The sequence below is a fragment of the Mus caroli genome, chromosome 5, assembly GCF_900094665.2.
Source record: "Mus caroli chromosome 5, CAROLI_EIJ_v1.1, whole genome shotgun sequence".
Taxonomy (NCBI): Eukaryota; Metazoa; Chordata; class Mammalia; order Rodentia; family Muridae; genus Mus; species Mus caroli.
In genome coordinates this window covers 93,063,573-93,087,949 of record NC_034574.1, presented here as the reverse complement: position 1 = coordinate 93,087,949, position 24,377 = coordinate 93,063,573, and the positions used below count along the sequence as shown (strand labels likewise).

The following is a 24,377-nucleotide window of genomic DNA, read 5'->3' as shown; positions in this document are numbered from 1 at the left end:
GTCTTTTGGTCGCGGTTTTTCCGACCAGATCTTTCAGGGCTGAGCCAGGGTGGAGATTGCCAACATGAGAATAGAGCCCAGGTGAATGGAAGCCAGCCAACCCCCCTGGGCGATCCCAGGCTGACCTCCGACATACATGGTCCTGATAGGGAACCGAAATGCACGGATGCATTTAAAAGGCAAGACAGAATAAAGCACTTCTTAGATCTATTACAGTAACACCGCCGAAAGGGCAATATTAGTTTCTGCTTCTTCAATTCTCTGCTTGAATCGAAGACAGATTTTTAATAATGCACGACTGTAACTCCATTCTGGGCTGCAGTTAATAAAAAGGGTAGGCAAATGTGAATGTATGAAGTTCATGGTAGCAGTTAGTAAGTTGACCCACATAAAATGTCCCGTGTTGAGGGTAGACCATTAGGTGCATACACGTTAATAGATGCAAAATGAATAATTTTACAATCTCAACTTGCGTCAGATACCTAACTTTTTCTTACACGGGTCCTGGAGAGAACCCTGCTTCCAAAGTAACCATAGCTGTGCACGAGCTCTCTCTCTCTCCCCATCTCTTGGCCTCCTTCCCTCCTTCTCCCTCTCCCTCTGCTCCTCCCCACCTTTTCTCTGTCTCTGTCTCCCTCCCTCCCTCCCCACTCACCCCACTACTGACCCACCTGAGACAAGGTCTCTCTATTATGTAGCTCTGGCAGTCCTGGAACTTTCTATATAGACCAGACTGGCTTGGAATTCGCAGAGATCCACCTGCCTCTGCCTCTGAGTACTGGGATTAAAGGCACGCACCACCATGCCAGCAACTGTCATCTCTTAATGAACTAGAAGTGTGAATTTAATTTTCTTGGCATAAGCATGGGAATTTTAATGGTTTGCCCTTGATGTACAAATTACTTAAATGTTTTTTGCAAGTCTCCCAAGTTGGAAGCTGACAAATTGGATATAGTAAATAAAAGGGTAAGGAAGTTTTGCTAGCATTAGTAATAATTGACAGATGTTATGACACTGGTCAAACATAAACAGTTTGGGGGAAAAAAACCCGCATGCTTATTGCGATCTGCAGGCTAACTGAATAAAGTCTGTTTGGTTTACTTAAATTTGCATTATAATATCTTGATAGCGATTTCTTAATCTGTGTTTCTTGTCCAATGCTTTTCGAGGGAGGTCGATTGCTTTAAAGGGTCATCATTTTTTCGTGGACACAGTAATGCTGTCAGTTGGCCTTTGTTACAGCCTGCTGTCACCTTGCTCACAGTCACCTTGCAAGAATTCTGTGTTCAGTTGTGCTGTTCTTGGTTTCCCTGTGGCCAGTACCTCTGTGGTTCATGGTCAGGTGAGCAACAATCTGGAGACCTGAGGGAGCGAAGGGTATCTGGCCCCACAGTCTTAGTCCTTTGTATCTCTGTACATCAGGATCATTTCTGGGGCCTATTAAGCCAAAGGATGCCGAGAAGATAAAAGTTTTATCTGCCAGTCTTCCTGTTCCTGGAGGAACCTGTAGTATCAGACTCGGGACTCAGTAGTAATGAGGTTGACCTTGCCAGGCCCAGGTGCCTATCATTACTATGCCGTTGTATGTGTTGGGTATATATGAGTGTGGTGTGCACACATGTGCACATGCATGCGCGTGTGGAGGCCTGAGGTCAACATTGCACGTCTTCCCTTCATCTCTCTCCACTTTTACTTTTTGAGGTAGAGCCTCTCAGTGAGCTGATTTATTCAGTCAGGCTGGCCCAAGGAGTTTCAAGAGGTCTACCTGCCTCCCTCCCCTACCAAAGCCTGGGGTTATAGGCACCCAACACCATACTCAGCATTTAACATGGGTAACAGAGGGTCCAAACTCAGGTCCTAACGTTTACTTGCCTAGCACTTTATAGGCTGAGCCTCTCTCAGCCCAGAGTGGAAATACTTAACTGAGAGGGATTTCAGACAGGACAGTATACATATATATATATATATATATATATATATATATATATATATATGTATGTATATATTCTCTTGTAGCTCAGTATTACCAAGTATAACTTTCTACATTGATGGGAATAGTCTATAAATCTGTCTTATATGATAACCATAAAGTTTAACATGAGGCTGTTGAAATGTGGCCAGTACAATTGTGGAACAGATTTTAAATTTTATTTAACTTTAATTAACTTAAATTGCCACATAGAGATGGTGGCTACCATGTTGGGCGATGCATCTCTGAATTCCCACCACTCATTTCTGATAGGGATACATCTGATGGCAATTATCCCTTAATTAGGAAGAAGTAGAAATTTGCATTATACTGCCAGGACTTAACTCAGGAACCGTGTTTTATAGAAAGGCGCGTGCATTCATGCTAGAGTTCTTGTCTACTCTAAAAACACTTGGCTTTTTAACTCTCTGTCTCTGCTACTCACAAACATAGTCATAGTTCCAAGTTGTTGGGAACAGTGTTCGGGTGGGTGTTCACAGAGGAGCATTATCTGCCCTTGTGCACACTGTGGCCCATCAGTCATTCTACGTTGGCTTCTGCTCTAGCTAAGTTTGCAAGCCAGGGGGAGATATTTGGAGAAAGAGAGGAAGGATTATGGCCATGCCTGCCTGTACCCTTCCTCTCACACTGTCAGCCCTGAGACAAATGGCACACGAGTCGCTCCCGGGACAGCCAAGGGCTGAAGTCTTTGCTCTGTATCCCTCCATGTCTGGTTTCTTTCTCTGGAGCTTCAAGCTAGACACCCCGCCCCCTCCATGGCTCCACACCGCCTGTAGGGTTTACCAAATTCACTTAAAATACCGCCTACTATCCTTTTTAGTGAAGCAGGGTTTGAGTAAGCTTCTACTGGAGAGCTTCCATTTTTAAACTAACTTGCTTTGGTTAAAAACTGTTATTTTGATGCTGGAGACAGCACATTTTTAATTAGATTTCACAAGATATTGCCTCTCACCTTTCTTGAATGAGCGGCCCTCACCCAGCCCAGAGACCTAAGATCCTCTCTGCAGGGGAGAACTGAAGTTTCTGAGGATTCCCAGTCTCTGGGAAGTCACTACCCTTCAGTCAGTTATTTAGAAATTATTGAGTATGTTGAGATATATAAGAGATAGGTTAAAATAGCCCTAAGGGATTTGTGCCTTGAAAGTATTAACAGTCTAGATGGGCCACTAGCTCATGATTATTCCATTAGGTGATAGGAATGCTTAAATAAATTTAATGAATATGCCACATAATTCCAGTACCCTCTGAAATAAAGTAACATGTTTATTTAGCTTTAATTAAAAAAAGAAACGTTGTTAGTGTTTTCATACATCATGGTGTTTTTCAAATTGCTTGCCTTGGGTCTTACAATCAATTAGTAGATGAGGGCCATCCTTTTCCTTCTGAAACAGAGCCAGAAAACTGTCTGTGCATCCTCCTCAATGAAAGTTTTTCTTTCCTCAGTGTATAATAATGACCAGGCCACAAGGAAGTGTGCAGAAGCAGTTTGAGTACCAGAGACACGGGACCTCTGGGTTTAAATCTTTGCTGCACAGCCTAGTTCATCTGTGCACTGCGATGTTCATGTGTTCATTGTCTGTAGTCATTGTTGTGTATGTGTGTATCCTAGTTCAGATCCGACGTCCTGCCTGTGAAAGTTCCTCTCGGGACCCCTCTGGGAAACACTGATGGGAGACATAGGTAGCCTCTAGCAGTAACTGGTGCTTAACAATAACTCCACGCCAAGTGCCCCACGTGAGCTGTCCTGGTTTTCCCTTGATGGGGGAGTTCTGTTACCCCACAATACCTACATCTATCTTATCAGGTAGGAAAAGCGATCAGTCTGGAGACACGCCACGTATCCAATCACCCTACGCCCCATATTCTATCGTCACAAACACAGATGGGCATCTGCAGACCCGTGGCCCTCATAGACACAATACACCAATGCCCTGTGCAGATGTCAGCTGACAAGCAGTAATTTTCTGCATGAGACAGAGCCTGATGAGAGGGGAGTCACCACAGTTGTGGGCTGCAGAGACCTCACTGCTGCCAGCCAGTGCTCTCTGAGGTTAATGTCCTTCAAGATGCAGCCTGGTACCTAAAGAACCCACACATCATGGAGACTGCCTGCAGAGTACATCTCCAGAAGTGTTTCCGTTCCTGCCTATATGCCCTAACTTCTGCATTCTGGTTTGCAGCAAGCAAATGAGAGATACTCTAACAGGTCCATCTCCAAGCCTCCCCACTGCTTACAATCACCTGCATTTTCTTTTCAAAAGTCACTTCTTACTTGTGAATGCCTCTTCGCAGTTTCTAATACAGTGAACGGAGACTAGCCCAGTGGTAGAGGCTTACCTAGTGTTGGAGAGGCCCTGCATTTATCCCCCCAGCACCACAGCTGGGGAAAAAAAGTGTTTAAATATAAATAAGGGCATAAACGTCAGTATCTTAGGAGGTCTTAAAGTTGAAACTGGAAAGCCTTGCCCCCACTCCCACTGTAATCTAGAAGCAGATTTCAGTTTTCCTTAAAGACCAGGCTAAATACAAATGATCACTTATCCAGAGACCCTGCCAGGTAGGAGAGGCCTAAGCATGCTAAATTTCCTTCTGTTAAAAGTCCAGAGGCTGCATGTAACATACAAAAAAAAAAATCTATAAAATATTCAGACTTTGTTCGAGGCTCCGGAATTGTCTGTCTCTGTGGGCAGTGATAGACTTTGCCTCTGGAACAGAAAGAGGCTTGAAGAGTTCTAGGAGCATGAGGGAACGCCTACCGTGCCATGAATGTGAATTATGACTTTGGGGTTCAGACCTCAGCTCAACTGGAGACCAACCTGTCTGTGCATAGCCCAATGCCCCCACAATAACCAATGGATTCCAGTCCCTCTTTTATATGCTGAAATTATAAGCACCTGGCAAAATTAAACATTTTAATTAGATTTGTTCTGTTTTTCTTCATACTTGTGGTGAGTTAACTGACGAGGAAATGTTTTTTAGATGGCATTACTTGGAAGTTCTAAAACATAAGTTAAAACCCGGCTTTCTGTAGCTACAATGGGTGTTAGACTCTGTGGAGCCTGTACTTGTCAATCAGAGTCTTCAAACTGTGTTCCTTCTGTCAACTCATAAGTGAATAAAATTGTAAAGAAATGGTGATGTTGGGCTGGAGGGATGACTTCGTAGCTTAGAGCACTTGTTGTTCTTGCAGAGGACCAAGGTTTGATTCCTAGCACCCACATGGTGGCTCACAACCATCTGTAACTCCAGTTTGGGTTCTGACATCCTCTTCTGACTTCTGTACACAACAGGCACAAGCACCCGTGGACAAAACACACACATTAAATAAAGAAGCAAAATGGGGTATCATTGTAAAACAGCATAAGTGGGCATATTGGTTTCCTATGAGTTTAGAAGTATTTGTCTATTAAAATGTGACTCTGTGATGCAGCCCTCTTAGAGTTCCCAGCAGAAGTGTATCACAAAACGTCTAGGTCCAGTTTTGCCAAGTAGTTTAGACAGAAACACAAAGACTTTTATGACTGTGTTCCCACATGCCCTCCACATCAGACATCTAACACTTTGCCATTCTTGTCGATGGCAGCACAGTGGCTGCAAGAATCATATTTATATCCTTGTAACGTTAGCGGCTAATGCAATTGGTCTTTTAAAAGGCGATTATCTTCCCTGTGACATTTTGATTGGTATTTCTCCCTTTTAATTTCAGCTTATATGTAGCATAAAAATTGATTTACATGGAGAGGAGTGGGTTGCCATTTCATACTGTAATTTTGATTGTATATCTAGGCTTGTAGAACTAAAGAGAAAATTTCTCCATTAACTGAATTGCAGAGCAGACCCAGTTATGATCCAATAGGGGCAAGTTGTGATTTTTTTTTTTTTTTAAGATCAGGCCACTTAAACTAAGCCAGTGTCTGCTTGCAAAGCCATAAACAGAGTACAGAAATGTGGCTTCTTGTTAGCTACAGTGGCACTTGAAGTATGGCCCCTGGCTCAAAATAACTGTTTGTGGGAAAATGTGGGATGTATAATTGTGTGTGCAAGCAAGCACGTGTATGCATGCAAGTGTGTGCATGCATCCGTGTGTGCATGCATGTGTGTGCATACAAGCGTGTGTGCATGCATGCATGTGTATGCATGCATACATGTAAAGCTCAGAGATCAATGTTAGGTGTCTTAATTTGTTCTTCATTTTCGTTTTTTGAGACAGGGTCATTCATCAAACCCAACACTCACCTTTAGACTAGTCCAGCTAGACAGCAGACTGTAGGCATCCTGTCATCTCTGCTCTTTAAGCCCTGAAGTGCATGCCTGGCTTTCACATGGCTGCAGAGGATCTGATCTCAGTGCTGACCAAGATGTTGTCCCATTCCCTCTGGATAATTTTTTCTCTCCCTATTATTATTATTATTATTACTATTATTATTACTATTATTATTTTAATAATAACGTGGATTTTTTAAAAAGATTTATTTATTGTTATATGTAAGTTCACTGTAGCTGTCTTCAGACACAGCAGAAGAGGGCATCAGATCTTACTACGGATGGTTGTGAGCCACCATGTGGTTGCTGGGAATTGAACTCAGGACCTTTGTAAGAGCAGTCATTGCTCTTAACCACTGAGCCATCTCTCCAGCCCCACATGGATTTTTTTTTAATCTTTATTTTTCCACATGGAAAATTGAAGAGAATTCTTCTAGGTGGCAATGGCTTCTAAAAGCTAGACAAAGCCTTTGGATGTCACATGACTTATTTCTTGGAGTATAGTCACCACAGAAGGAGGTGGCTTCTTTATTCTTTCAGAGCCTGGCTATTTTACATGAGTTCTTGACACACTGCTGGCCAGGCTCTCTTAGCGTGACTCCCAGCTTAGACTTACGAGTCTCTTCAGCTTCACTCCTCCCCTCAATTAAATCATTGCCTCTCTAGGGTTAGAAGTTATATTGTGCAAGTTAATTTTATCTTAGGGCATCTGACTATCTAATGGCATAGACCAGAAAAATACTATAAAATTTTACTGGCTAAAGCCATTCTTCTGTTCCTGTATTACCTGAACTGCTCTTATACCATCAAAGAGTTGGATAGCTGGCTTAGTGAATATTTGGCTCCCCAAACTAATGGTATCCACTTCCAGGCCTGTTGAGGGCAATCTTTAATTTTGACTAATTTAAATTTTACCAGCTTTGTATGGTGCAGCATCCTTCCATCAAATGGTTCAAAGACACAGGCATGGGCAGATAGATGGTGAGCTGATACAATTCTTGAAGACTTGCTACCTTGGACAGCGCCACCCACATGAGGCTGGGCAGGCAACCCAAGAGGTTCCTAGCCTGGTTGTGTGATAAAATCATCTGAGGAGTTAACAATCAAGTTGCACCCTCAAACAGTTAAATCAGAATCGTGCGTGCACGTGTGTGTGTGTGTGTGTGGGGGGGGGTTATGGACACCACACTTTAAAAAAGAAACTTTCATGTGATTTCATCAAGTTTGGCTGGTTAGGCGGCATCAGGAAGTCAAGGAAGCCTGTGTGCCCTAGTGTTCCCTCAGGGCATCACAGAGTGTGCCTCGGGCCAAGGGCCAGAAATGAACACAGGAAGGCCAATGGAGCCCATCTTATCCTAATCAGGGAGACTCTGACAAATCTATGGTGTTAGATCTAGGCCATTTTCCTATCGTGTTGCCATAGCAACAAGGGCTCCCTTACAACCCATAGTGTCCAAGTACCAATTTGATTTGCTCAAATTGGGGGTGGGGGAATTGTGGGAACTGAGGGTGTGGAGGACACCAGGAGAACAAGCCCCATAGAATCCACTAAGCAGGGTTCATAGCAGCTCAAAGAAACTGAAGCAGCCACCATCGAGCCTGCCTGGAGCTGTGCGAGGTCCTCTGCATACATGTTATAGTTTCCAGCTTGGTGTTTTTGTGGGACTCCTCACAGTGGAAGTGGGAATGTCTCTGCTTTGCACCCCCCCCCCAACGGGTTGACTTGCCCAGCCCTGATATGATTTCTTTTTTTGTTTGTTTGTTTTGATTTATTTATTATTATATGTAGGTACACTGTAGCTGTCTTCAGATGCACCAGAAGAGGGTGTCAGATCTCCTTACGGGTGGTTGTGAGCCACAATGTGGTTGCTGGGATTTGAACTCAGGATCTTCAGTGCTCTTACCAGCTGAGCCATCTTGCCAGCCCTTATTGCATCTTTTTTTATGCCATATTTAGTTGATATCCCTAGGATACCTGCTCTTTTCTGAAGAAAAACTGAGGATTGCACCTAAGAAGAGAGGTGTAGGCAGGGGGAAGGGGGACTAGAAGGAGTGGAGGGAGGGGAGACTTCAGTCAGGATGTATGAAAGAAAAATAAATGGAAAAAAAAACTTGCTTCAATAATAAAAAAACACAGATTCATGTTTAAAGTTAAAAAAAAAAGTTGGTCTAAAACTAACCAACAAAATTGGTTCCTTGTCAGCTTGACACAAGCTAGACTCTAGCTGCTAGAGTCATTTGGGAAGACAACTTGAAGAGTCTCATCTTCCAGCTGTGGGTCCTGGGAGTCAGACTCAGGTCATGAGCTTGGCATCGAGCACCTGACCTGATGAGCCATCTCACCAGCCTATTTACTTCATTTTTAGTTGTATCATAAAAACACACCCACACATAAAGCTTACCATCTTAGTCATTTTAGAATGTACAACCCAATTGTGCTAGGAATATCTCTATTATTCTGCATCCTGTTTCCAGAACTCTTTGTTTTGCAAAGTTGAAACTCTATACTGATTGAACAACTTATCTCTTCAGTCATTCTGTCTGTGTGTCTATGTCTCTGTGTGTCTCTGTCTCTCTCTCTCACACACACACACACAACAGAGAGAGAGAGAAAGAGAGAGAGAGAGAGAGATTGTCATCCGTCTAAATGGTTTTTTAAATAGTAATATAGAACAACGGCTATTACTGTTATTGTTAGGAGAAACAGGTCTAGACATCTGCACTTTAAATACATGAGACTTTACCCAGTCCAGTATACACACATTTCTTCACTATCAACTCATATCCGGACTACAAGATTAAGAGCCAGAATGTGGGAAGCATGTACGTATTTCGTGGGAATTCACTGACTGTAGACAGTGATTTCCCGTTTATTGCAGGCTCGTTGCTGGTTTAGTCTGATTTGTCCTGTCATTCACCTTTCTGTGACAATTTAACACATCTCTCAAATGCTAAGATTTCATCAAATTTAAGACATAATGAACTATAATTCCACTGCCAGAGTATACTGAGCATGTATCACTAAATACCTTTTCTCCCTCCTCCTCTGGCCTCCTATTCTCTCATAGTGTGTAACAAATCGGGGGTAGATTATCTTAGGAGCTGTGTAGACATATGGGAGAAGGAAGCATGCCCTCTCTAGGAGAGCACAGCTGAGTCCATAGCCGCGCGGCCACTGGGTGCTAATGGTAATATGAGTTTGCCCCAAATGAGGGTTAGCTGTGCAGGCAAACTTTGTTCAGAGAAAGAACTAGAAGCTTGCCGCTCACACTTATTAAGCTCTTAGTGTGTGAGGAATGCGGAACTAGGTAAGTCATGTGCCTGCATGCGCACGCAGATATGTGACGTAGGTTCATTAATCTAGTCTTCAAAAATAAACGAATTGGAATGTCCCGTGATGATATAAATCGCCTAAAGTCAGACAGCTAAAATTCCCCCATCTCCTGAAAGACAAACTCAAGGTGTTGACAATGTAATAGATATTCAAGATTGCTACAAGATGGGTTTTAAGTGTTCTCAGCAGAAACAGTGGTACGTGAAGTGTTATGTATGCCAATTAGCTTCATTTAGCCTTTCCTCGGTGTGTACCTGTCTTAGTTAGGGTTTTACTGCTATGAACAGATACCATGACCAAGGCAAGTCTTATAAAAAACAACATTTAATTGGGGCTGCTTTACAGGTTCAGAGGTTCAGTCCATTATCATCAAGGTGGGAGCATGTCAGTATCCAGGCAGGCATGGCGCAGGAGGAGCTGAGAGTTCTATGTCTTCATCCAAAGGCTGCTAGTGGAAGACTGACTGTCAGGCAACTAGCATGAGGATCTTATGCCCACACCCACAGTGACACACCCATTCCAACCAGGTCACACCTATTCCAACACCTCCAGATGGTGCCTTCTCCCTGGTTCAAGGATATACAAACCATCACAGTACCCATATTAAAACATCAAGAAAAAGTAAGTATGTACGGTTTTTACTTAACAGTTAAAGACAGTGGACAACAGGAAAACAACTTATCTTTAGGCCAACATAAAAATATAGTTTAATGGGCTGGGAAAATGGCTCAGTGGCCAAAGGCTACCAAACCCGACGATCTGAGAAAACCAACTCCCCAAAGTTGTCCTCTGACCTCCACATGCACACCCTGATATGCACACGCTCACACACACACACACACATGCTCGTGTGCGTGCACATGTACATGCTAAATTAGATAAATGAGTCTATAATACATGTGTGGTGCAATGTGTAAATTAGAAAGCTTCAGAGGCGCTTCCTGCTGTGCGGAGGTTTGCCTTTCCCTAGTCCAGCTGAGCTAAGGAGGAATAAGGAGCAAACGCAGCAACGATAACAATAGAGTGTGAAATGCAACAATAGTAACAATAGTGTATGAAGGGACACTTCCTCCTGGACCGGATGCTAATTAAAATAGCAGGTGGGGACACTGCCCGGCTTAGTTGTGAGTCTCCTAATAGAACTGACTTTCAAGATGATCAAGTAGGTTTAAAAAGATTTTAAAAGTGGCTTAGTCAGAGATTTCCTGTGGAGGTTTGTCTTAAAACTGGTGTTCTAGATGAGTGATAGAGGTAACATCAATTCCAAACTCATCTCCCCTAGGTCTTTTTTTATTGACTTTCTGAGTCCCACCTTCTGTAGGGTCTTCTCACGTCCATTCTTACTGCAGACACACCCAGCTATTTTAGGGGGGCTGTTATACATTTATTATATTTCCTTTTTTTTTTTTTTTTTTGCTTTTTGCTTTTGCTGTAGGATTCTGAGACATTTACTTTTCTGTGCTTTATCAAACCCTTTATATCAATGCTCATTAACTTCTGTAATATTTTAGCTCGCTCTCTGGTCTCACTATTTCTGCTATCATTTCTTTATGTCTCTTTACTCTAGTTTTGCTTATGGTGAAAGCTCTCTTCTCATACCAAAGAACAATATTGGTGGATACAGAGGGAGGAGGGCGACCACAGAACCACCTGCCACTGGCTTCCCTAGATGGTCTTTGTCTTAGTCAGGGTTTCTATTCCTGCACAAACATCATGACCAAGAAGCAGTTGGGGAGGAAAGGGTTTATTCAGCTTACACTTTCCTTATTGCTGTTCATCACCAAAGGATGCAGGACTGGAACTCAAGCAGGTCAGGAAGCAGGAGCTGATGCAGAGGCCATGGAGGGATGTTTCTTACTGGCTTGCTTCCCCTGGCTTGCTCAGCCTGATCTCTTATAGAACCCAATACTCCAGCCCAGGAATGGCACCACCCACAATGGGCCCTCCCACCCTTGATCATGAATGGAGAAAATGCCTTATGGTTGGATTTCATGGAGGCATTTCCTCAACTGAAGCTCCTTTCTCTGTGATAACTCCAGCTTGTGTCAAGTTGACACAAAACTAGCCAGTACAGTCTTTATTAGATGTTTTGTTTTATTAAATGTCTTTCTACATCCATGAACCTCAGATTTGACACATGGATGCTTTATGTCAATAATATCAATATATTTCTCAGAATAAACTCTTTTAGATCAAGAGGCTGTTCTGAAACTAAATCTGGCTATGTTGCCAGGCTGGCTTTGAACTTCTGAACCCTGATAATCCTCCTGCCTTAGCTTCCTGAACATTTGGACAAGAGGCATGCATATTTTAGTGTCTTGTTGACATACCGTGTTATATCCGATTTGCAATTTTTCCCCATGTTGCTCATATGAGCAGTAAAACGTGTGTTACATGCAATTACCTTTAGGGGTCACATTGTACATATTCTTTTATGTCCTGAATTTTCTGTCTATATACTATAAGAATCTTTAGATGGGTTATTCTTTAAGACACAGCTTAATACTATGGGTTCCTTATAATTAAATCCTTACAGTTTTTAAAATGTTTATATTACATGTTTGCTTATTTACCATGTCAGAGAATGAGAGGACAGCTTGCAGAACTCACCTAACTCCTTCTGCCAGAGTGGAACTCAGGTCAACAGACTTAGCAGAAAACACCTCTATCCACTAAGCCATCTTGTGGACCCCTTGATCCCTACTTTTTTTACACTGCTTCACATTTTCCTGATTGTTTACTGTCACAATGAATGCAGGTGTGCGTTGACGCATGTATAAACTTTTCCTCCTACCTCTTGTACTAGCTCCCAAAGACCTCTGTGAATTGCCACACACAGGGTAGCTTAAAACAGCAAGGGCTTATTCTCTCACAACCATGGAAGCCAGAAATTCAGATTTAAGTTGCTGGCCCTTCAAGGGCTCATGCTCCCTTTAAAGAGTCCAGGAAACTGACTGTCTTGCCTCTGCCAGCTTCTGGCCTCCCTGGCATGTGGTGCTGTCACTGCCATCTGTGGCTGTCCTCTGTGTCCCTGTGTCCTTCCCTCTCTTCACAAGGACAACAGCCACACACCATAAATCCATGATGACTTCAAGATTGTCAACACCTGCCTCTGCAAAGGCCCTGCTTTCAAATAGTCACATTCATAGGAAATAGGGACTAAGACATGGACATATCTTCTTGGTGGGTGCAAGATTCAGCGCTACTATAAATTTGTGTTAGAGGACAGATTTCTCATGCCTCCTGATCCCATTAGCTACTAATTTTCCAAAGGCTACACTGAGGCTGTCCTTGGTCATCAGTGGTATAGATTGCCCCTCTAACCTATAGTCATTCTTGCATTAAGTATCTGTTTTAAGATGATCTTTACGTCTTGGACAGAGTGAGGAGCGGGGACTCGGAAATGAAGACTTTGCTGAGATCAGCAGAAATTCCTGTATGCTACTGCAGACGTTTGTTTCTTTTTCCGGTGACTCTTGCTCTTTGTCTCTTGCCTTGGTCACATTGCCACACCACTGCCTCTCTCTCTCTCTCTCTCTCTCTCTCTCTCTCTCTCTCTCTCTCTCTCTCTCTCATGCTGTTTAGAACAATTCTCACAGATTACCACTTGCTTTTTTAATGTTTCCAAAAGTTTATTCTATGTGGTCAAAACCATCAGTATCCACTTGTGGTGTCTTTCCATATTCGAAATCTTAAAAAATGCTTTCTGGAGGGCTGGAGAGATTGCTCACTGATTAAAAGCACTCGTTGCTCTTGCCCAGGACCCAGGTTTGGTTCCCAGCACCCACGGCAGCAGATGGCCATCTGAAACTCCAGTTCCGAAGGCTCTGTCACCCTCCTGACCTCTGTGAGCACCATGAACGCACAATGCACATACATATCTGCAGGCAAAACACGCATGCACATAAAAACACCATAAATCTCAAAAGGAGAAAATGAGGAAATGCTTCCCTGGCCAGCACCTCGCCAAGCATATCCCCAAATTTCCCCGCCAGGTTGTAGCTTCAAGTTTTAAATCATCCTCTTGCACTAACTCCTGTTCTCTTTGGGGCAATCGAAGGCCTGACAGAAGCAGGTTAAGGGAGGGAGTTTATTTGGCTTCAGCTCACAAACACTGTCCGTCATGGTAGGAAGGACAGTGCCAGGGGCTTGGGGTTGAGGGGAGCTGGTGATTTTGCATCCACAGTCAGAACATGATGGAGATGGATGCTCACACACAGCCCCTTTCTGCCTTTTATTTAGTCTGGGACTCCATCCTACGGAATCATGATGCACACTTACAGTTGGTTCTTCTCATCCAGAGGCCCACTTGAGAAACAACACAGGTCTAGATCGGTGCCTGCATCCCTTAGGTTGAATTTACAGATGTCTCCCAGCTTCTCATCTGAAGGGCATGCCCCCTGCCTCCCAGCTTCTTATGAGGGGCAACGCCCCCTGCCTCCCAGCTTCTCATCTGAGGGGCACGCCCCCTGACTCAAGTTGTGATGCCTCTGCTTACTCTGGCTTGCATCCTTCCTCCAAGATGGCTTCTATGCCCTGTGGCCTCGAACCAATCAACCCAAACCCTCTCAATTTGTTGGGCAGAAGTGCGGCAGTGTCCTGGTGACAGTGTAACGGGCACAAGGCCTTTTACTTCTGCAGCTGAAGAGAGGAGTTTGTCTCAGGGCTATGTTTTCTGTTCCGTTGATTTGTTGGTTTCTGTGCAGGACAACATTATTTTTATTGCCAAAGTTTATGATACACTTTGTATTTAACATGTGTGAGGGCAGCTCCCCCTACCCACCCCCCCATCTTTGTGGGCTTTTATGACACCTGAGTGAGGAAGGCTGTGGTAGCTTAACTCCTAACTGTGCTAATGTCACACAGTAGGTGTGCTGTGATTTGAGACAAGTTCTTGGGGTTTTGTTTTGTTTTGTTTTTTGTTTTTCCTTTCAGGATTTTGTGGTATTTTTTTTCTTCCAGTTTGGACAAATCATTGCATTGTAGGGCTTCCAACATGTTTTTCTGCCTCAGCCACCCCGCTGCAGTGATTATAGGGACTTACTGTCACACCTGCTCCAAGACACGCTTTTGGAATTGTTCCTTCCCTTTCTTAAGTTACCTAAGTTGGGCAGAGGCGCAGGCAACTGCACTGTGAGGAGTGTGAGCTGTGGCTTTGGGGCAGCACTTGCTGCACCCTGATTGGAAAGCTGCTCCTGTGTAGCATTCTGTCAGACCCGAGCAGCTCCTCACTGCCTCTCCCCTTATCTGACTATCCTATCCTTCAGCAAAGTTTACACACACACACACACACATACACACACACACACACCAATGATACATCCTGTATGTGGTAAGCAGATTCTTTTTTTTTCTATTACACCTTGTAATTGCTGTTGTTGGTATACATGGAAACCATTGATTTTTTTTTTTTAAGGGTTTGCTTTGTATCCTTCCAATTTACCCAGCTCTCTTGTCAAATTGAGCTTTTTAGTTAAGCCCGCAGGTACGAGGTGAAGGTGCAGCTAACAGAAGTTCTTCACCTGGAACAGGTCATTTTAACTTCTTCCCGGTGTTACACCTGCTATTTCCATGTAACATGAGTTAGCAGTGGTGCTGCTCATTGGTTTTAGATTGACATTTGTCTGTTCCCAGCCTGCTTCTTCAGGGTGATTAGCAGACCTCACTCTGTAGCCCTCTATGGCCTGGAGTTCATGTGGACCAGTTTAAACCAGACCAGCCTTAAACTCACAGATGTCTGCTTGCTTCTGCCTCCTAAGTGCTGGGATTGAAGGTGTGCCCTGGCACATCTGCTAGCGCACGCATTCTTAATGCTGCTTCTAGCACCAGGATGTGTATGGAGGGGCATGGGGTCACCTTTACAGGTCTCATTAATGAAATAAATTTAAAATAGACTCAGGATGGAACTCCAGGATACTTTGTAGGAGTCAAGGAGAAGAAAGAAGCAGGGCAGGCAGAAGGAGGAAGGGTGGAAAGAGGTTAAAAGAGAAAGTTTGTTTATAAGCTGGGCGGTGGTGCCCCATGCCTTTAATCCCAGCACTTGGGAGGCAGAGGCAGGTGGATTTCTGAGTTTGAGGCCAGCCTGGTCTACAGAGTGAGTTCCAGGACAGCCAGGGCTATACAGAGAAACCCTGTCTTGAAAATCCCCCCCCCCCAAAAAAAACAGTTTTGTTAGAGAATACAAATAAAAGATAAACCATGAAGGGCAGGATGGGTCCACTGGGGGTGGGGTAGACAAACATCTAATGCCAGGCAGGGTCTTTGTTCCTTGTTGATTTTATTCAAGGAGTACAGAATTGCTCTCCTCTGGCAGGTGATATGGGTCTGGGGCATGAGAGCAGATTAGGAGGTGCTTAGCCAAGGATCATTTGATTCCACCTGAGTCAGCTGGGGTGACTCCTGGGAGCCTGGAGCTCAAGGTGTGACCAACACAGGAAGGAAAAGCAGCTAGCTGCATTGTCAGTTCTGCTCTGAGCCACCACTGTTAGCCCCCCACCTCCATCAGCCCATCTTCCACTTTGTCATGAGCTGCACCTACGAGGTCCCCTAGTATCAGCTCATCTTCTGCTTCGTCATTGGCTGCACGTTGCCTGTACATCTTGGTCATTTCCTGAGAGGCCAGCACCAGCCATGGAGGCCAACATTTGAAAATGAGTTGTGAGCAGCCTGGAGATTCTCTTGCGTGGTATTTAAAATCTGCCTCCTGAAGACATCTTTTAATTCCTTATCTACCAGGGTATTTCTGACCACAGGCCTTGAATTTGTCTCCAAGAAAACGAACACATTAATGTGTCTGAAGTAATGCTTGGGGAGGAGAGAGCTCTTTTCTGCCCGCACTCCCCCTCATCTAAAACAACAGCAACGATCAATGGTCTGCTTTACTTTATATATATATATATATATATATATATATATATATATATATATATATATATGCGCCAGTGTGTGGGTGCATTGTCATGTGCGCAGGCTACCTTGTGGGCTCAAGTGAAGTATAGTTTAGCAAAAGCAGCTTCCTGGTGCCTGTGGCCCAAGGGAAGGTTGCAGATAGAAGCCTCCTCTAAAACAAGCTGGACTTGTTGGTAGTGGTGGGCTATCTTGATTTACATTCTTCCAATGATCGGGACACATCTCCATGGCCCTTATCATTTATCAAGAGGCTGGCTGTGCCCTGGAGCTGGAAGCTACACACTGAGAAGATAGCTCTTTCTGCAGCATTGGAAATACCCACCAGACCTAAGGACAGTAATAGTTGACATTTCTCTCTAAAATTTTAAAGATCATGTGTATATATGTATGTGCAGAAGTCTCTCCCCCTCTTCCTCTTTCTCTCTGTGTATGTGTATATACACATATGTATGCAGATCTGTTTGCATGTGTGTGTATGAATGTGTGTGTGCATGTATGTGTGCATATGTGTGTATATATACATATGTGTGCAGGTCTGTGTGTGCTCATGCATGGATGTGTGTGAGTGTGTGCATATGTGTGCATATACACATACATGTGCAGATCTGTGTGTGTGCATGCATGCAAGTGTGTGTGTGCATGTATACCTATATGTATGTGTGCATGCATTGTGTGAGTGTGCATGTGTGTGTGTGTATGCATGCATATGGATCAGTGTGTGTGTGTGTGTGTGTGTGTGTGTGTGTGTGTGTGAGAGAGAGAGAGAGAGGAAGATGCCCAGCATCCTCCTTTATTACCTTCTGCCTATTCCTTTGAGACAGAGTCTCTCAGTGAATCTGGAGCTCACTTGTTTGTGCCCCTCCCCATGTTGTGCCAGCAGCTAATAAGTCCCGCAACCCCCTCCCTGGATGCTGAAGCTGCATATTTGTCCTGCTACATGTGTCTCCTTGTGTGGTGCTGGGGATCAAAGCACATGTCCTCACATTTACACAGCAAGCTCGCTGGCTCCTGAGCCATCTCCCCAGCCTTCTTCATGCTTGTAAAATTAAATTCACTACGTATAGGAGATAATTGTTTTATTTGTTCATATTCATCCCCCTTACCCTTCCTTAACCCAAGTTCTTTGAAAAAAAAATGTCTCACAGATGATAACTATCCTTTTGAGACCCACAGCTAGGGATGTAGCTCAGTGGTTAGTACTTACCTAACTTACCTAGGTGAGACCTAGGATTTAGTCTCCAGTATTATGATAGATAGGTAGGTAGATAGGTAGGTAGGTAGGTAGATAAATAGACAGACAGATGGATAGACAGACAGACAGATAAAAAAGGTACTGACTGTACCTGAAAATGCAGAGCCGTTGACTAATGTGGATTTTATTTTAAGGCTGATACTCTGGCTTTGGCTACCCTTCTTCATTCAAGATCATGATGGCCTAGAATGCCTACGGCAATTCACATTTTGGTTCAAGAGCAGCCTAAAGGATTCAGTTGATAGAACAATTCAAACAGAAAGGGCCTGCCTATTGCTTTAAACAAATACCCTTGGTTTTGACTCAGGAAGTACAGTGCTTAAAGTAACTGCTCAGACTCTGGGACGACTAGATGTGAAAGAGCTCAGAGAGCTACAGACAGGATCCCACAATGCTCTAGCAACTATTGAGACAATTGTTGCTGGTACAAAGACCGCCCACGGGCTCTGCATTGTGTGTGTGTGTGTGGGGGGGGCACCTCTGGTTGCTCTTCTTTACTTGGTATACAGGTAGCCAGGCACTTTCATCACATGTCCAGGAATTAAGTGTCACATTTTTGAGGCAGGTATCCAGAGAACTGACTATGTTCCTGTTTGTTCTTTAATAAAGTTTGGAAAGTGGCTGTGAGAGCCAGGATGTAAAACCACATTAGTCTCAAACTATGAGCGTTACTTTGCTTTTTATTTGGGAATGAAATTGGCCTACAGTTTCCAGTGTTTAGAAATGTACTTACTGATTTGGGACATCGGAAATAGTCCATCTTCAAGAAGAATTTGAGTAGCTTACCATATTTTCTCCATGTTCTAGCATTTATTTTTTTTCACATTAAAATGAACTTTTCCATAAACACGTGTAACTGTTAAAGAATAATTTTCAGGAAAAAAAAAGGTAATTTTGTTATTCTCATGTGGATTCAAAAATGGATACCAGTTAAAGATGCTGAGTTCACTAACCGCTGACAGGGGTGTTGGAGTCAGGCAGGCAAGTACACTGTAGGACAAGTGCTCTAGAGTTCTCAACCTGTGGGTCTTGACCCCCACAGGGGTCACGTCAGATAACCTGTATATCAGATATTTACACTGTGATTTATAACAGCAAAATTACAGCTATGAAGTAGCAACAAAATAATTTTATGCCGCGGGGGCATCACAACATGAGGCACTCTGTTAATGGGCCACAGCACTGGAAATCACTGTTGTAAGGCAACAAGAATGAATTACAGGTAAACAGTGCCCAGTAACGGTATAAATAAATGGTTCTTCTGTGGGAGACTGAGAGAAGCAGGAACCAGTTGAGCTTGTCCCTTAATGGAACACAATCTGCATGTCTAGAGATAAGCACTGTTTTTATTGCTTTCAGTTATCCATAGCTTAGTTTTACACAGCTTGTGTAGTTACCAGTGTTGGTTTATACATGCATATATACACCAGTGTGCTGATACACAAGTACGTGTTACAGACACAGTTAATGCTGTTTTGTATGTCTTTCTCATCAGGATATTTGATATGTCAATCTTCTGTGGTAGAACTAGCTTTCAGATTGCTGGTATTTTAGCTGCTGATTGCTGGAGTAGAGGGAATGTCTGCTCCATTTAAAACAGGGTGTTTGGGGCTTTTGGGGAGTGTTTGTCTTTTTCAAGATGAGCTTTCCCTGTGTAGCACTAGTTGTCCTGGAACTTAATCTGTTCCAGGCTGACCTTAAACTCAGAGATTTGCCTGCCTCTGTCTCTGGGATTAAAGACCAGGATTAAAGCAGGGTGGTTTCTAAGTGTTCAACCCACTCCAGCCTCAGATGATGACTACAGACTTAACTAGGGCCTCTGCATCTCTCCCTCTTAGCCTCACCTCTTTCCCTCCAGAAGTTGGCCTCACCTTACCTTAGCAGGGGAATGGACAGTAGGCAGGCGCTGACTGTTTATTCTCCTGAGATGTGATTCCTCCCTCCTGTGGCTAATGAACACCTTAAGCTGTTGTGTGGTGCCCCACTCTCCAAATGTTCCATCTCCATCTCCTTCCCTATTGCCGTACAATGTGATCACATCTCTTAGGTTTTGAAGAACAAACACTGTTTACATTTATTTAGACCTCCATTCACCTATAACTATCCTTTTGCCTTCCCTTTTTATTAATAATGTTTTTGTTGGGTTTTGTGGGAATATTTTTTTTTTTAAGATGAGCCTCATCTAGCCTAGGCAAGCCTTGCAACTTGATATGTATATAGCCAAGGCTAACCATGAATTGCTGAGCCTCCTCCTTCTACCTCTCAATTTCTGGGACTTCAGGTATGTTCTACCACACCTGGCTAATAACACTTGTTTAAAGCATTTAAATTATTTATTTATTTATTTATTTAGTGTGTGTGTATATGTGTGTGTGTATTGTGAGTGTGCAAGTGTGTGCATGTGTGAGTGTGTATGTGTGTGAGTGTATGTATGTGTGCGAATGTGTGTATGTGTGAATGTGTGTGTATGTGAGTGTATGTATATGTGTATGAGTATATGAATGTGTGTATATGTGTGTGTATATGTGTGAATGTGTGTATGTGTGTGTGATTGTATGTGTGTGTGAGAGTGTGTGTATGAGTGTGTGTATGTGTGTGTGATGTGTGTATGTGTGTGTATATGTGTGAATGTGTGTGTATGTGAGTGTATGTATATGTGTGTGAGTATATGAATGTGTGTATATGTGTGTGAGTGTGTATAAGTGTGTGTGAGTATGTATATGTGTGAATGTGTGTATGTGTGTGTGAATGTGTGTATGAGTGTGTATATGTGTGTGTGAGTGCATATGTGTGTAAGGGTGGGTGGGTGTGTTCATACTCATGGATTCCAAGGACTGAACTGAGATCATTAGACTTGGCATCAAGTACTTTTACCATTGAAGCATCTTGCCAGTCCCAATAATATTTTTTGTTTTTCAGTTTTTCAAGACAGGGTTTCTCTGTATAGTCCTGGCTGTCCTGGAACTCACTTTATAGACCAGGCTGGCCTTGAACTCAGAAATCCGCCTGCCTCTGCCTCCCAAGTGCTGGGATTAAAGACGTGCACCACCATGCCCGGCTTCCAATAATATTTTTTAATGGGCCTGTATTCATATACAGTGTGTTGCTGGGTTTGATAGGGACATTTCATGTGTATTTCCTGATACCTCCCTCTGCACACCCATACCCCACACTTCAGCCCTCAGTCCTCACTGCTCCCATAGACAGTTGTACCTCTTTCCTGTGAAACCACACATCTTGTCTTCCATTCACACCCAGCCCTTGCTGAAGGCAGGCCACATTTGCTTTCTCTGTCTCACTTCTTTTTTCCGAGCCTCGGTGCAGTGGATCTCTGAAGTCCCAGGGAAACTGTTGTGTGGGCCATGGATGGTGTCCTCATACTTCAGTCTCTCATCCCCTCTCGTGGCCCCTCCTCTCTGGTTGTCAATCCCACTTCCCTTTACAGTGCCCCCTTTGTCTTCCCACTGCTTTGTCCTGTCTCCTGCTCGGGCCTCTGCTTAGCTCTCCTCTGTCCCCACTGTCCTCTTTCCTTTGACCTTGCCCTATGCTCACTCTCTGTCACCCATAAGTTAGATGTTCAAATAGTCACTATCAGCCTTTGCACTCACCTGAACCCTAAGCCTGAAGTCTAGGTACATATTTCCTGCCTTGAATATCTCCGTGGTCACACCTCAGAGATGAGAGAGATCACGGCCCATCAAAGATGATACAGTGGGCAGAAGAAGTCGGTGGAACTGGTGAGCTAGAAGAACAAGAGAGAACTCTGTGGCTAGGGACTGAGTTGTAAGTGACTTACTCCTAGCTGTATCTGTCCCTGCTGTTTAGAATGTCTGCCACCCTGTTCCAACCCTTCTTTCATGGGGCTATGGCTCTCTGAATGTGGGTGCCTGCCAGTAATATCAACAATAACTGGGAACTTGAAATACAAACTCATAGACTTGCCAAATCTACTGTACTAGAGCTTCAGGGCCAAGGCCAAGGAGCCTCTTCAGGTGACTGTATACCACCTGAACTTTCAAACCCCCTGCATTCAGGGAATCCACACATTCTCCATGGTGCAACATCAGTGGTACCTATCTACTCTCCATGGCTACAGCATCAGTGGTACCAGTTTATTCTCTACGGTGCATTATCATTGGTACCTATATCTATTCTCTCTGGTGCAGCATCAGCGGTACCTATCTATTCCTCATGGTAACAGCAGCAGTAGCCTATCTATCTGCAGAGATCTTACTGACTCTTCCAGACACAATTGATGACTTCCTCATCCCTGTCCCCCCCCACCAGCCCCCAGCATTTCATTCATGTCAACTGTGTAGCACTTGTTCTATTACAGCTAGCTCCATAGCATCTCCCTTCCCCTTATGCTGTCTCAGGTTGTTATTGATCATCGTATCTCCAGCACCAGGCATGTGCCTGGAACCAAACACACAAATGTCACGTTGTCACAGATGGCTTTTCTGTTTGCTGCACCCCAGATCCCTTTTCATTTCCTCCATGTTCTTTCTTGTTTTCCTGAAACTGCCTTCGGAATATAAATAGTCAGGACAAGGTCCTGCCATGCAAAGGGAAAATTCTCATAAGGTCCAAGCTTTTAACCCTCTTGTCTCTGTATCAGTCAGGGTTCGAAGAAAGAAGCAGGTCACACCAGAGTCACACTTACGTGTGATAGGTTATAGGCATCGGAACCCACATAGTCACGGAGATACTTCAACTATTGGTGTAAGTCTGTTGTCTTTCCTTCTGAGGCTGGGGCTTGACACACTAAGAATTCTGACACTTGGGGAGGGAGAGATGGATGCAAAGGAGGCATGGGAGGATAGTAAGGGAACACTAAATTCCATACGCACATGCCAGAGCTCATGCGCATGATGATCAGAATCTATCGTCTTCTGGATCTGGGTTGGCTCTGCCTACCTCTAACCCTGTTACTGTGAGGGGCCAGCTGGAGAGAGGACAGGGTACAGTTCATTACAAAGATAAGCACATTTCTGGCCTGTTAGTGAAGCTGCAAAGGGTCCAGAGAAAGGGGACCAGATGCAGATCGAACAGCTGTCCCATGTCAAAGGACAGATGCCAGCAGGCTCACAAGGATGTGTTAGCTACAGACACATGCTCAGCATTCCAAGGACAAAAGACAAACTGCCTGTTTATTGAAATCATCCCAGGCGAATGTTTAATATCCTCCCAGTGGTTGCTAATTCGCTTTGCCCTCCAGACCTCCAGTGTTGGTGTTTCTTGTCCTCCATCTTGACCAGAAGCACGCAGGAGGGAATCCTGTGAAACCTAATTCAGAGGAGCCTAACCAAACTGCCCTGAATCCACCACAACAGCCACGTGTCTGATCCTGAAATACCAGAATACCAGAGGCTTGGGGCTGAAGCAAAAGATCAGAGATAGGAGTGATTTTCCCCCCTCTTTCTAAAGCAAAACAAGACACAATATAAGCTGGGTAATGAGAGAAACCCTTCGAAGGTTAGCGTGCAGTAAAATTGGCTCTGGAGCAGTAAGTGAGGTTTGCATGTGAAGCCAAAAGCTGCTTCTCCAAAGAAGACTTTCAGCAGCCAATAAAAGACAGAACTGTGCTCAGTAGATTGTCTCGCCGGTAGGGTGGATTTTGGAAAGATTATCAGTAAGAGATGAAGTCGAAACATCTCCATTTAATTAATTGGAGCATCGTCTAGGCATTAGAGTTAACTGAGAGATTCTGGCAAGTGTGGCGTGTAATAAAGGGTAATAATGTTTAGTAGAATGTACTGGTGAGAGGCCAAGAGCTTGGATGAACTCCACCACTCTCAAGCCGCATGGCCGTGAGCAAGGTCCTATAGCTCAGTAAGCCACTGTGGTCTCCTGTAAACTGACAGTAAAGCTGGTCTGAGCACCGTAGTTAAACTGTGATGAATGAACAACAGAATCCATGTACGGTAATTGGCAAAGCCACTGCCAATAGTTGATTACAATCGTTGTGTGCATCTAACTTTTTTTGTTGCTATATCCCCAGGAAATGCTTTCCAAGAAGGTTGATTGCAAAGATGACGTGGTTGTTTGAATGGGTTTGGGCCCCATAGATGCATGTGATTGAATGTTTGCCCCAGGGACCGGCACTGTTAGGAGGAGTGGCCTTGTGGGAGTAGGTGTGGCTTTGTTGGAGGAAGTGTGTCACTGTGGAGGTGGGCTTTGAGTTCTCCTATGCTCAAGCTCCTCCCAGTGTGGCACAGAGTCTCCTGCTGCCTGCAGATGAGGATGTACAACTCTTAGCTCCTCCAGCACCATCCCTGCCTGCAGGCTGCCATGCTTCCTCCATGATGATAATGAACTAAGCCTCTGAAACTCTAAGCCAGCTCCAATGAAATGTTTTCCATGGTCGTGCGGTCTTGGGTACGCTATGGCAGGCCAGTTTGGTAGATGGCTTGTGTATTCTCAGAAGAACTTGCCTCTACTTATTGTTATGGTTTCTTTAGACTCAAGTATAATTTCCAGAGCCCAACCCCCAAAAGTATCCCTCCGTTTTCCCGTAAAAGGTCTTTCATCTGCATTTTGGTCAGGGTCTGCACTCTCAGGCCCTTGGGTGAGCATGTGGATCAGTGGTTAAAGCCACTGCCACCCTGTCTGCTTGGTGGGTGGGTGAC

The 24,377-nt window shown here is 44.0% G+C and overlaps 1 protein-coding gene across 8 annotated transcripts in view; it reads left to right on the top strand.

Moving 5' to 3' along the window:
• The window catches only part of Tmem150c (transmembrane protein 150C), a 72,971-nt gene that overhangs the window by 1,212 nt on the left and 47,382 nt on the right, over window positions 1–24,377 (top strand). The window contains exon 1 of one of the 8 annotated variants that reach the window (XM_029476914.1): window positions 22,397–22,470. The exons of the other annotated variants lie outside the window; for them this stretch is intronic. The gene's annotated coding sequence lies outside the window, so the exon portion shown is untranslated. Of the gene's footprint in view, window positions 1–22,396; window positions 22,471–24,377 lie in introns of those variants that run through there. 8 annotated transcript variants of the gene reach the window in all.